The sequence below is a fragment of the Antedon bifida genome, chromosome 2, assembly GCF_963402885.1.
Source record: "Antedon bifida chromosome 2, ecAntBifi1.1, whole genome shotgun sequence".
Taxonomy (NCBI): Eukaryota; Metazoa; Echinodermata; class Crinoidea; order Comatulida; family Antedonidae; genus Antedon; species Antedon bifida.
The window spans coordinates 19,143,762-19,157,062 of NC_136227.1; the positions used below are offsets into that span (position 1 = coordinate 19,143,762).

At 33.4% G+C, this 13,301-nt stretch overlaps 1 protein-coding gene across 3 annotated transcripts in view; it reads right to left on the reverse strand.

Annotated features, from left to right (window-relative positions):
- LOC144835070 (E3 ubiquitin-protein ligase BRE1A-like) overlaps positions 1-4,773 on the reverse strand; it is a 29,721-nt gene extending 24,948 nt beyond the window's left edge. For 2 of the 3 annotated variants that reach the window (XM_078690092.1, XM_078690090.1), the window contains exon 1: positions 4,635-4,773. The gene's annotated coding sequence lies outside the window, so the exon portion shown is untranslated. The remainder of the gene's footprint in view (positions 1-4,634) is intronic. The other variant, XM_078690091.1, reaches the window with a different exon arrangement.
- Between the last annotated feature and the right edge of the window lie 8,528 nt (positions 4,774-13,301).

Below are 13,301 nucleotides of genomic sequence, written 5' to 3' on the forward strand. Positions count from 1 at the left end.
CGCGCGGCCGTTCCAAGGCAAAACCATGTAATCGCATTTTTGTCGATTTTGAGATTTTTACATTTGGGGAATCTATATATAAATTTACGTAAAGGCAAAATTCAGTAAATCGCGCGTTATTTCTAGAATGTTTATTCGATGGTATATAAAGTTGGTTAGAATCTCGGTACTGATTTTAACCACCTGATGTAACCCTGTTTACTAATTAAATTGAGTTAGAAAAATAGGGGTGTTTTCTGATCGTGGTATACACTGTCTAATGGATGTCCTCTTGAAAAATACCTGCACACAATAATACGAGGATGCTTCGCATTTTCCTATCTCCTACGATAATTGTTTTTAATAGCTAAAAACTGGTTGAACAGCTCGAATACAGTATCATAATGTTGAAGATGGCCGATTTTCTTAAAAAAATACTATTTTGATAGATTTAATATACATTTATAATACAAATGTATTGATTTGCGATGAATGGAACATTCCAATCTCTCAGACTCCCAGTTTGTGTGACTGTGGGTAGGCTCTACTGCTGGATATATAAACACATAAATATACATACAAATAACAACTTTATTACTGACAGTTGCTTCTCAACGTTTGTATTAATTAATAATTATACAAAACATAAACGTCGTAGTGGTGTATCGTTACATGTACTTTGCTATTTCAATCAACTATAACAGGGACAGTTTTAAAACAGTATTAAATCGTAAATGTTTTACTGTGTTTAGTGTTATATTAATTATTGATAGGCTTATAAAACATTTAAAACAATATTTCGCTGAGTGGATAAAGAATGTTTTTCCCATCCTCTTCCCCATCCCTCAACTCTAATGTTATATACAAAACACAAATTGGGTTTGTTTAAATGAGTTCAAATACAAAATATGGACTCATTTTTAGGACAATTTTCTCCTTCGGAATAGGCCTAATTCCCAGAGTGCTAATTTTAGTTGACTACATTAATCATCGTGTCTATTTATTCGTTTCTGAAAACGACAATGTATTTATAGTCCTGCGGTACGTACATTTGAAATCGCCAGTTTTTGACGCTGAAATTACTGTGTATTCGAGAACCATCTAGTTATTACAAATTTATAATACGGACTTTGAGGGGGTAAATCTTAAGTTTAAATTACGATCAAATACTCTCACGCTTGAAGGTAGAATACGTAATTGGACACCAGAATGTAATGGTTTGTGTAAACTTTGTAGTGATAATTATAAAGAAAATATCAGACACTTTTTATTTGAATGTCCTGTGTTCAATGAGCTAAGGACCGATGAAAATACAAGGTTAACGTTACAACTGCATTTGATTATAATGAAATTTGGGAGTTATTCATTAATGGGAACACTGACGTTATTTTATTATACTTATTCTGGGAAGTGATAATTATCTCTTCAGCAAGGTTGTACTCGAGTACTGATGCAACAATAACAAAACTGACGCAACCATTGGACGCCAGTCATAAAACTACTGCGATGATGAACAACAATGACAACAACAAAAATCGCTCGGCATAAAACCCATGCGACTCCAAGGGGGTATGATATCCATTATCCTTCCAAATTTGAGGGCGACATATTTTAATAACAATTATTAATTTCCGATGTAACAAAACGTGCTAGGACACCTTCAATTAACAATAGCTTCAGTTGACTAATAACAATAGAACAGCAACGCAAAAATCAAACGAGTGAATTTGAAAAGAAATAGGTTTTTTACTACTCGCATCAAAAAACGTGCACATTAAATCAAATTATGTTTTAAAATTACAAATCACAAATTATAACTCTTGCCTCTTGTACAAAAATGAAGTTTTTTGGACAAGTAGTTCTCGAGAAAATGCAATTTCAGTTTACTTGTAACTTTAAGACTGCTCGCCGGCTTTTGGAAAATTCTGTCCTATCTTTTAACACTAGCAGGTCTGAACAGTATACTAAAAAAGTGGTCCAGAATTGGGACCATGGTCCCAAATGGTCCCAATTTAATGGAATGGTCCTTGACCACATATCTATCTGTATATTCATTTTGGTAAAGATCTTGTAATTACTTTTTGAGTAATCCTGCTAACAAACAAACAAACTAGCCTTCGCGCATAGCGCGATACTTGGCCAAATCAAAATTGGCCTCCTGACATTGACCCAATTTTCACCAAAAGTGTGTGTCTTATGCTGTGTGATTTAGGCTAATTTCACTACAATCATGTGTATACGAGTTTGGTGTACAGGTTATGTAACCAGCCTTTCAACGAACAATAGCTTCAGTTGGCTAACAATAGAACAGCAACGCGAAAAACACACGGGTGAATTTGAAAAGAAATAGGTTTTGTAAACTACTCGCATCAAAAAACCTCTATATTAAATCTAATTAAGTTTTAAAATTACAAATCACAAATTATAACTCTTGCCTCTTGTACAAAAATGAAGTTTTTTGGACAAGTAGTTCTCAAGAAAATGCAATTTAAGTTTACTTGTTAATTTAAGACTGCTCACCGGCTTTTGATAATTCTGTCCTATCTTTTAACACTAGCAGGTCTGAAAATAATTTTTAAAAGTGGTCCAGAATTGGAACCGTGGTCCGGATTTCAACCAAAATTGGGCAGTGTCGTCCTTGCACCAGGTGACATGTATGGTAGTAATTTGGAGTCATTCGAATCAATACTGTGAGCGCTAGAGTGATGACAAACAAACAAACAAACAAACACACAAACCAAACAGATCAACATACTTGGCCAATTTTCAATTTGGCCAAGTAACAAACACACGCTACCGATTACATATACCTCCTTGGCGGAAGTAAATGAAGCAACTATTCATTAATTTATTTCAACAATATTTAATGAGGGTGGTCCATCCAGCCGAAGCTGATAATTAGGAACCCTCACAAAAAATATAATTTGACAAGACAATAACACACAACATTCAAAATAAATAGAATTTCTAAAAATAATTCTTTATGAAAAAACTTAAAATCCGTTTCATGAGGAACATGTAAAAAATATTTGTTATAGCCATAATATGACCATAACAGCGTCCTCTATAGATCGATGCCCTATGAGGCCTCCATACTTTTATCGGCAGGTCTAGCGATGATTTTCGCGAAGCTAAGCTGAAGGGTGCTCAATTATTAATTGATTAAAAATAGTTATAAATAAGAAATTATCGATATTTTACCATTTTATGCTTGCAGAATGTTGTAGACAACTCGTGAGTAGGTTAGATGAAGTATTGAAGGGTCCTACTAAACACCACCAGATACCACCAGATACCTACTAGAGCAATAAATCCTACCACCAGAGAGCAGCCACCTGTTTGGAATTGATTATTAAGGGTATATTGCAAATTTATTTCAAAGCTTAATTCACCGTCGTATTCCAGAACCGAATGCGTTTGATAAACATAACGAAACGAACGCATTCATCCGTGTCTCTTTTGTATTGTATTCAACGGTCAACTATGAGGCGCTACAGATGAATTTATTTGGTCAATTAAAATCAGAAATTCGTTTCTGTACACTATAACATTTATTAAAAATAAATAAAACTTAATGCCAACTACCTTTTGTCAGTGATGGTAATCGTATGTTAAAATAGAGTAAACTCATTATAGATTAGGAATGTGGAAAGAGAAAATAAAACAGAAGTTTTAACTTGATATTACCGTGTATTTTATTTATGTCTAAAGAAATATCTGGCCACTGCACTATATGTCAGAGTGGTGAAATAGAAATTATACAACATTTTTTATTTAATTGCCAAGCTCTTAATGCCATAAGAGAGATTGAATTTATAATAATATAATAACAATTCCTACAGCACCCAGAGTGCACGAAAACGATGACAAGGGGAAATAATTAAAATTAATGTGCAAAAAAAATGTTATTGTATGCTATTTGTTATGTTATCGTTACCGTTATCGTTACAAAACATGATAAAAACATAATGTCAAAAGAAAGACTAATCGCGCAATCGATTGGTGTATTTTATGTGACTGACTAAAGTAACAAAAAAGCATCGGTAGCGCCTCATAGTTGACTGTTGAATACAATACACAAGAGACACGGATGAATGCGTTCGTTTCGTTGCTATAATGTTTATCAAACGCATTCGGTTATGGAATACGACGGCGAGAAATTCAACTTTAAACTTCAATTTTATCAGTATCTGAAGTGAAAGAATTAAGCTTCGAAATTTGCAATATACCCTTAATAATCAATTCCAAACAGGTAGCTGCTCTCTGGTGGTAGGATTTATTGCTCTAGTAGGTATCTGGTGGTGTTTAGTAGGACCGGTATTGAATCCATTTTGAGTAATTTTAAGGGGTGGGTACGAAACTGCATTAGCGCCCTAATTGGCATGGTACGGGTTGACCTGTATTCCAGTCCTCCTAGCCTAGAGACTAGTGCCTAGGCCCTAATAAAGTCTAGCTAGGCCTAGCTACTACTAGACTGCTAAGCCTAGCCTAGTAGCCTAGGCTAGTAGGCCGGCTGAAGTTAAAGGAATGATCGTGGCCAACGTTGCCGTGTTGTTAAATAAGCAATCCTAACCTAATTCAAACTTAATGACAATGTGGTATTACTATTAGATAAACATAATATAATACAATCCAATGAAAACATGGATTCCCACCTCCTCAACAAAAAGCAGACATTTCTGAGCTTTTATCCTCTTTTCTTCGCACCCCCAAAGAGAAGAACCTCTAGTCTTCTAGCCTACGCTATGAGTCGAGTTGAGTTAGGAGAGGAGTTCTGGCGTTCTTTGAGCAAGGTTAGGCTAGGAGAGGAGAGCTAGGATAGGTTTATTTTGTATGGGACGCCGACAACGTCTTTTAGATACAAGAATAGATTTGGCTAACAGTTGCCTCATGTTAATACACTGTCACGTTAGGCTAACGACAATGAATAATAAACAGTTCATTGCGTCACTATAGCAGGGATTTTATTATGGTAAAGTTTCGTACAATCCGACCATGCAGCTATACAATTAGAGCTCCATGCTCTGACTTTTTTTCAAGAAAGATTTGTTAACTTGTTTTATTGGAAATACGTGACATAAAAAAGTACTCAATAAAATGAAACAATATTAATACAAACAGTATCATAGATTCAATAATGTATACAGAGATTAAATTCTGTAATATCATTATTTACAAATCAATTGACATTTTATAGCCAAATAAATACTTTTAGTTCTTGTCAATACACCGGTAAAATATTATTAGAAACGCTTGATGTTTTGATAATGAAATACACAAGACACGTCGTATGAACATTGTTTGCTTTTTAAAATGTGTATGTATCCTATATATTGTATGGCACAATATGTACTGTATTATTTACAGTGTTTTTCTTAAATATCGGAATAACTAAATAATAGGTCTACCGACTCCTATTTTACATGTGTCATATATATTTTTGTATTTAATTTGTCATGCTTTATATGCCGGCAAAACAAGGCCATATAGATGGCTGCATTCGCGTGATCAAATTTGAGTTAGTGTTTACCGACCAACCAACCGACCGACCAACCGACCGACATAGTGAGCTGTAGATTCGCGTTACACGCGACTAATTATTATAAATGAGAGTCCTGAATTGGAACAAAACACTCTAAATGGTGTGCACTTTGATCTGTTTAACATGAACATCATTTTGTTCTCATGTGATCTCTGCCATCAACTGTTCCGACATGCAACTTTTTTTATTCACGGTGATGATGATACTATTGTAATATTGAGTATAATATTGTATTTGACTGCTTGCAATTCCTGTGTCTGCTGGTCTCGTGTACTGTATATGTATTTTTATTTTTTATAAATAGACAGCCTCACACCTCTCCCCGATGTACACCAGACATGTGTTAACAAGTGGTAAAAGTGTTATGTGGGTTGGTAAATATTGCCTAGGTAAAAGTCAGAGTAAATATCGATGCTTTTCTTCACCATTTGCTGCCTTTAACCAACTTTAGAGCCATGCAGACACAGTTTCAAAAAGTAAAAGGTTTATTTCTTTTAGGCAAGTACCTCAAAAATACATATCTACAATATAAAGTTTTCTGATTGTTATAATAATCTTTAAGGGCGTGTAACGCCAAATGAAGTGACATTGCCAAATGAGGTGCGCGTGGTCTGTATCGCACAAGGCTAGGTCACTTAATTTGGCAGCACGTTTCTGGCGAGCTAATCGTGTTATTAAATATTGATATTATTTATTTCCAAATAAACACAAACTGAAAATTAATAACCTGAGTATTTCTAACCTAATAATCTTTATTCATTGTATGAAATTAAACCATTATAACTGAAACATACGACGAAAATTTACGATTTTAGTGTAAAAAACGAAAGGTACTGCCATCGAAAAATATAGAAAACTCGACATGCATGATGGGAAGCCTACCGACCCCTTTCTAAGCAGCTGGAAAAGAAGACTACTCGTTTTAGCGCCAAAGGGAAGTGTCTGAAGTCACGTCTGCATGTTATGCGGACATGGTCTGGGACAATTTGCCTTTAGCGCTAAAACGTTGATTGTTTGAGTTATGGGACGCCATTTCTGCATTATTTCCTAGTAATATTTTGATTTGACGTTCCTTTCGTCGGTACATTATTCCCGTTACTATTTTGTTCGTTTTTATGAATTTCTATGTTTATGTCCAATTAAAATGATTATTCGTTGAATATGAATGTATCCCGTTATTCTATTGATTATATTGTATATATTTTTTTGTTTAACATTGCTTAACTATACAGTTTCCTAACCTTTTAGTTTCATTTTTAATCAATTCCGTTTTTTTAAAATGTATAATGTTATTTATGTTTTTTATTTATAAGTTCTTTAAGAATATGAGTTACATGATCACATTTATTTCACTTATTATACCTACAGTATAACACTATATTTACTTTGATGTCTGAAACATTAAAACATAAATTCGGAATAATGGCGAACCTAAGTCGCAAATTGTTAGTTAGATATTTGTTATAATTTCATCATCTCATTTGTTACACGTGTGTGTGTGACCTATAATAAATAAATAAGGGATGGCAGGCTACAGGTAGGCCTACTTCGAGGGGAAATTCATCAAATTGTTTCATCAAAACAATAACTCATAAGGTCGGAAACATTTAGAACATAAATAGATAATGAAACCAAATTTTGAGATATTGCGTTGTTCTCTTTTGTTATCAATCTTTTCATGTCACGTACCGTAATAGAAGGTAACAGTTGAACATGCATATCACAATAAATAAATAATGGTAATTAACTAATTAATTAACCAATCCTAATGGCATTTTCATCAAGTTTTAACAATCTTTGATGTCGGAAACATTCCCAATAATAGAGACTAATTTTGCAATATGTTAGATATTTTATTCAGCTGGTACTTTTTACCTTGATATCGGGAACATTTGAACATAAATTCGCAATAATGGATCATAATTGTGCAATGAAGTCGTGTCATCTTGTTCATATGATGGGAAAAAACTTTGGATGAGATATGGGGTGAGCGAAATTCTAAGCAAGCTAAATACATGATACTTATTTTAAGGTTGGAAAAAAGCACGTGAATTCGCAAATAATTGAACCTAATTTTGCAATGAAGTCGTCATCTCATTTGTTCATATCGATGTGAGAAAATGTTTGGACGGGAATGTGGTGAGCGAAATTCTAAGCAAGCTAAATACATGAGTTATTTTAAGGTTGGGAACACAACGTGAATTCGCAAATAAAGTCGTTTGTTCAGATCATATGTGGGAAAAAAGTTTGGATGGGAATGGGGCGTTGAGCGAAATTCTAAGCAAGTATTACTTCGAAGTCGGGGGAACAACCTTAAATTCGCAATAATGCAATGGAACCTAATTTTGCAATGAAGTCGGTCACCTTGTTTGATACGATGTTGGAAACACGTTTGGAGGGGTGGACGAAATTCTAGGAAGCTAAATACAGTTAGTTATAACACTAATTATTTTGAGGTCGGGAATATTAGAATTTATACTTAAATGGAACCTAATTTTGCAATGGAGATTGCATGCGTTATTTTCATCTCGGTTGTTCGTTCCATCAATTATACGTCGTACATAATGTGGAACATGCATGCACTGTTATACTTTGTGGGGTGATGAGAGTGGGATGCTACTGTAATCAAGTTAATATATTATTTATTGACATACAGTAATTTAATTAGCTATATCGATGGAATAGTAGATTAGGCCGATATTTACACATTTGCAGCCTTCACTATTTATAGAATAAATCAGCATTAAATAAGCCAGTGGGTAAATTTTTATGGAATTCATTTAAAAGCAATATGCTATATAACATTGAATCACGGTGAAACATATAACAATAAAGAAACAAGTATAGAAAAATGGGTAGATTTAAGAAATACTATTATGCTAATATAATTTCTAATTTGCTACGATTATCAGAAGAGTTACAGGTGGTACTGATCTGATTTTATTTCGTTTCATCTTGTATATAAATTACATTGTATAATCCGGGTTGTAAAATGAAAACAAACAAATGAAAATCTCACAAATTCTTTATGTGTAAAATATGTTAAAACGAGATATAGATGATAATGATGATCATTGTCAAGTGTATAGAAAAATATGAACATTAATGAAATAGGAGGTAATACGGAATTGATAAATGTAAAAATGTTACTGATGAATTGTAACGACATTGGGAATTAACAAATGTGTTAAATAATATGTTTGCGCCACAAAAGAGAGAAAAAAAGCTATCGATGGAATGGTGGGTACGAAATCCATGATAATTTAGCTATTTAGCTGAAATAAATTCGACGGGAACCTGATTTCACAAGAGGACCTCTTATATGAGTTTGTGAGGACTCCGTTTATAGAGGACATCTTAATATCTGTTCTAAAAACTCCTTAATATCAGTTCTTTTCTAATGAAGAATCTGGGCAATTTACAATCAAGCAACAACACCACATAATTCTACGTGAATTCTACTGTACGTGAACTAGCCTTAATACCGCCTGATTACGGTATATAGGCATACAGTATTAGCTTCAGAATAAATGACGACGCATTCTACTGTAATATATTGTTGTTATGTTGAGGTACTTTGTAAGGAAGACTCTTTACTCGCTTTGCTGTCGTAACATATATTATTTATTCAGAATATACTTGATACAATAACTGAATAACTAACTGACTAAGGAACAGAGGATTAGTGATGCTGGCTGTAAGGTGTTCTTCTGAAGAAGTGGCTGTGAAGTGTTCTTCTGAAGAAGTGGCTGTGAGGTGTTCTTCTGAAGAAGTGGCTGTGAAGTGTGTCTGGGCTCTTCTGAAACTTGGGGGTATATCGGCTTCGGTTCATTTACATATGTCACTACGTAATCTGTGAGGGTAACGATTGGTTCTAAGTTGATCCAGGGGTGTTTAAGTGGGAGTGATTAACGGTATAATAAGGTATTTCAATGATGGATGACACTGTCAAATCTGTACTTAAATAGTGTCAATCTCTCCTGGTTTAACGATGGGATAGGTCAAATGTTAAACTAAGTGTTTTCTTTAGGGATTCTTATTATAAACTAAATGGACATTTAAAACATCTGGACAAACTCTCCTCTGGACTTTCTGGGTCAAGTTTGTGAACTCAATTGAATTCTGATGCAAAGGTTGATTTCTTAATTATAAAAGTAGGCCTATATCATTACATTACATCCCTCTGTTTCCCTGTTTTTTTTTTCTAATCTATTTAAAATATAAAAATGGTTATAATAGTGGCATGCAAAATTAAAGTTATATAAAAGAAAAAAAACATGATTATACATATAAGCAAAAATTGAGTTAGTCAAAACCATTGACTCTGAAGTGTAACCTTATCACTTTCACTCTCTCTCTCTCTCTTAAAAAAAATGAAATTAAAACTGAATTTGGTATAAAAATTCGCGTAAATCAAACAAAAATCGGTCAAACTAAAAATACAAAACTTAAAGAATAATATGTTAAATTGAACATACATCAAATCGTGCGACAACTTATCGCATTCTAATTGCCTTCGAACATAAATCAATCAAATTAAAACATAAAACTCAGGAAAACTGTGGCTGATTAGCCTAAAATCAATAATTAACTCGAAATATCAAACTTAATCACTTAAAACTTTAAAATAAACAAATGTGTGTCCCGTTGACACAAACTTATCCACAATATATCGTTATCATCACAACTTTATCGATTTAAGCATTTATATTCACAGGTAATTACGATTTCAATCGGTCGACAAATTCGACTTTTGTACTCAATGTCAAAAAACAATTAAAAGTACTAAGAAAATCTCCTGTTCTTATATCAATTAATTAATTAATGCTTGAGATTAACGACTCAAAGGTTAAACAAAATATTTGTTACAAAATGATTGTCGTTCTTTTCAATATCTCAATATATCGATCATCAAAATTCAAAATTAATCATTATCAAACTCGTTACAAAACCAATACTTGATCATAAATTCAATTCTCCTTTTAACTGAAATCACATCGTTACTAAACAAATCAAATCAAATACGTAGACTATGCTATCATTAATTTAGCAAATGTCGTAATTAAAAAAATTCTTGCAAAAAATTAAATCAGTAACTTGTTGCATTATACAAACGTTTTATGAATCGTTTTGGCGATCCACTAATTGGTATCTGTTTATCATTAATAATCTCTTTAATCAATTTATCTGTATCGTTATATCTGTCGATATTCCACCAAAATTTTCGAACATTAGATTCGTGTTTTGTTTTATCGGTGTTACGTTTGGCTGAAGTCGGTTTAGAATACGAAACTAAAACTTGGAAATGTCCTGCTTTAAATCTACCTCGGTTTAATGTCATATTTGAATCATTAGGTGCTGTCATAATTAAATTAGTTTGTTCCTTAATTTGTTCTTCTTTCATTTGGAATGGGGCTGCTAATCCCATGTTATTCTCTACACAGTCAATGTAAGGTTGCAAGTTAAGGGGTTCTACTTTAGTTGGGTGTGTAAAGGTATCTGATTGCAATTGGGTGGGTGTCCTATCATGTTCGTCGACAAATTAAACGTTGTTTTCGTCATTTACTACGTTAACGGTATTCTGAATGTGTTCGTTGTTATCGGTGGTTTCATTTTATTATTATGATTATTTTAACAATTTAAAAAAAATTTTAAGTGTATACCATGAACTTTCACACAGGGTTACAATTCAAAATGGTTTTGACTTACCCCAATGCTTCGGATCCAATTAAAACGAATTAAAGGAAATGCAAAAAAGTGTTCAACAATGTTCAAATGTTCAAACAACGAATTAAAGAAATGTTAAAAGTGCTCATCAATGTTCAAATTTTCAAACAACGAACTCAAAAAAATGCGAAAGGTGTTCATCAATGTTCAAATGCTCGAAGTTCAAAATTAAAAAAAAGTAAATGTTAAAAAAATCTTGAAAGTGTCCAAACGAAACGTTCTTGTCCGCTTGCTTCTGTTTTCCGGCTTGAGTCTTCTTGTGTCTTCCTTGATTATCTTCTTTATCTTCATCAAACGGTATATACGAAATTAAAGAATTCTGCTTGTCTCGATCCGGTTAAAATGCTGTCTTGAAAAAAAATTCTGCTTCTCTTGATCCAGTTAAAATGATGTCTTGAAAAAAAATTCTGCTTGTCTGATTAAAATATAAATTTTAGCTTGTCTTCGTGTAATTTTCGGTTTTCTCCTATCAAACAATTATCTGACTGGTGGCTGGTTTTCTTCGTCTTCGTCTCTTGTTCTGTTTCAAGAAATTATCTCTTGCTTCTATTTTCTGCTTCTTGTCTTTATGTTAATTTTCTTGTAAATTTTGGTTTCCTCGCTCTGTTCCTTGTAAAATTTGGGTCTTCCACCATGTAATATATTGTTGTTATGTTGAGGTACTTTGTAAGGAAGACTCTTTACTCGCTTTGCTGTCGTAACATATATTATTTATTCAGAATATACTTGATACAATAACTGAATAACTAACTGACTAAGGAACAGAGGATTAGTGATGCTGGCTGTAAGGTGTTCTTCTGAAGAAGTGGCTGTGAAGTGTTCTTCTGAAGAAGTGGCTGTGAGGTGTTCTTCTGAAGAAGTGGCTGTGAAGTGTGTCTGGGCTCTTCTGAAACTTGGGGGTATATCGGCTTCGGTTCATTTACATATGTCACTACGTAATCTGTGAGGGTAACGATTGGTTCTAAGTTGATCCAGGGGTGTTTAAGTGGGAGTGATTAACGGTATAATAAGGTATTTCAATGATGGATGACACTGTCAAATCTGTACTTAAATAGTGTCAATCTCTCCTGGTTTAACGATGGGATAGGTCAAATGTTAAACTAAGTGTTTTCTTTAGGGATTCTTATTATAAACTAAATGGACATTTAAAACATCTGGACAAACTCTCCTCTGGACTTTCTGGGTCAAGTTTGTGAACTCAATTGAATTCTGATGCAAAGGTTGATTTCTTAATTATAAAAGTAGGCCTATATCATTACATTACACTACAGATATTAAAAAAAATGAAAATATTAAATTGGCTTCGTCGAAATGTTGTACCTTGATAGACAGACCCCAAGCACAGGTAAATCCTCAGATTCTGCTTGATCACAGACAATCTGCACTGCAGCACAACTAAAAAGCAGTAAAAAGATTTTGGCACACAAGGCGTATCATATAATTTGCGGACCATGACCGAAGCACTTCCGCTTCGATCTATTCGACGAAAATCAAAAAAGGATAACTATTTTCTGCTTTATATTTAATTTAATGTAATGGTGATCTAATAACAGGCGTAACAACACATAATACATATTGTAGTTTAATACTGGCTTAAATATGATTGTTTTATATAAACTGTATTTTAAAAAATGACAATAGAACTTCATTTTGCAATAGTACCTAATTTGGCGCCTTAGACGCCAAATTAAGTGCGGTACCTCATTTGGCAGCGGTACCTCATTTGGCGTGACAGGGCGTCTACAAATGAAAATTAATTAGTTCGGTAAAATTGACGTTTTCATGGGGTTTCAGTAGTAATTAAATTGAAAAGTATACGAGGTACACTTATTTTGTGGTTAGCTTTGGATTATTTGGTGGAAGTTTATCTTAGGGCATCGGGATAGTTGAATTAGGGGGTTAACGCCACACCGAAATGATCACTTAAAGTGGCAAAAATGTCAAAATTTAAAAAAAAAATCTTGTTACCGTGAAGGAAATATGAGTCTCCAAAACAGATGTATGTTAACAAGTGGTAATAATTTCATATGGGTAAATAAATATTGACTTGGTT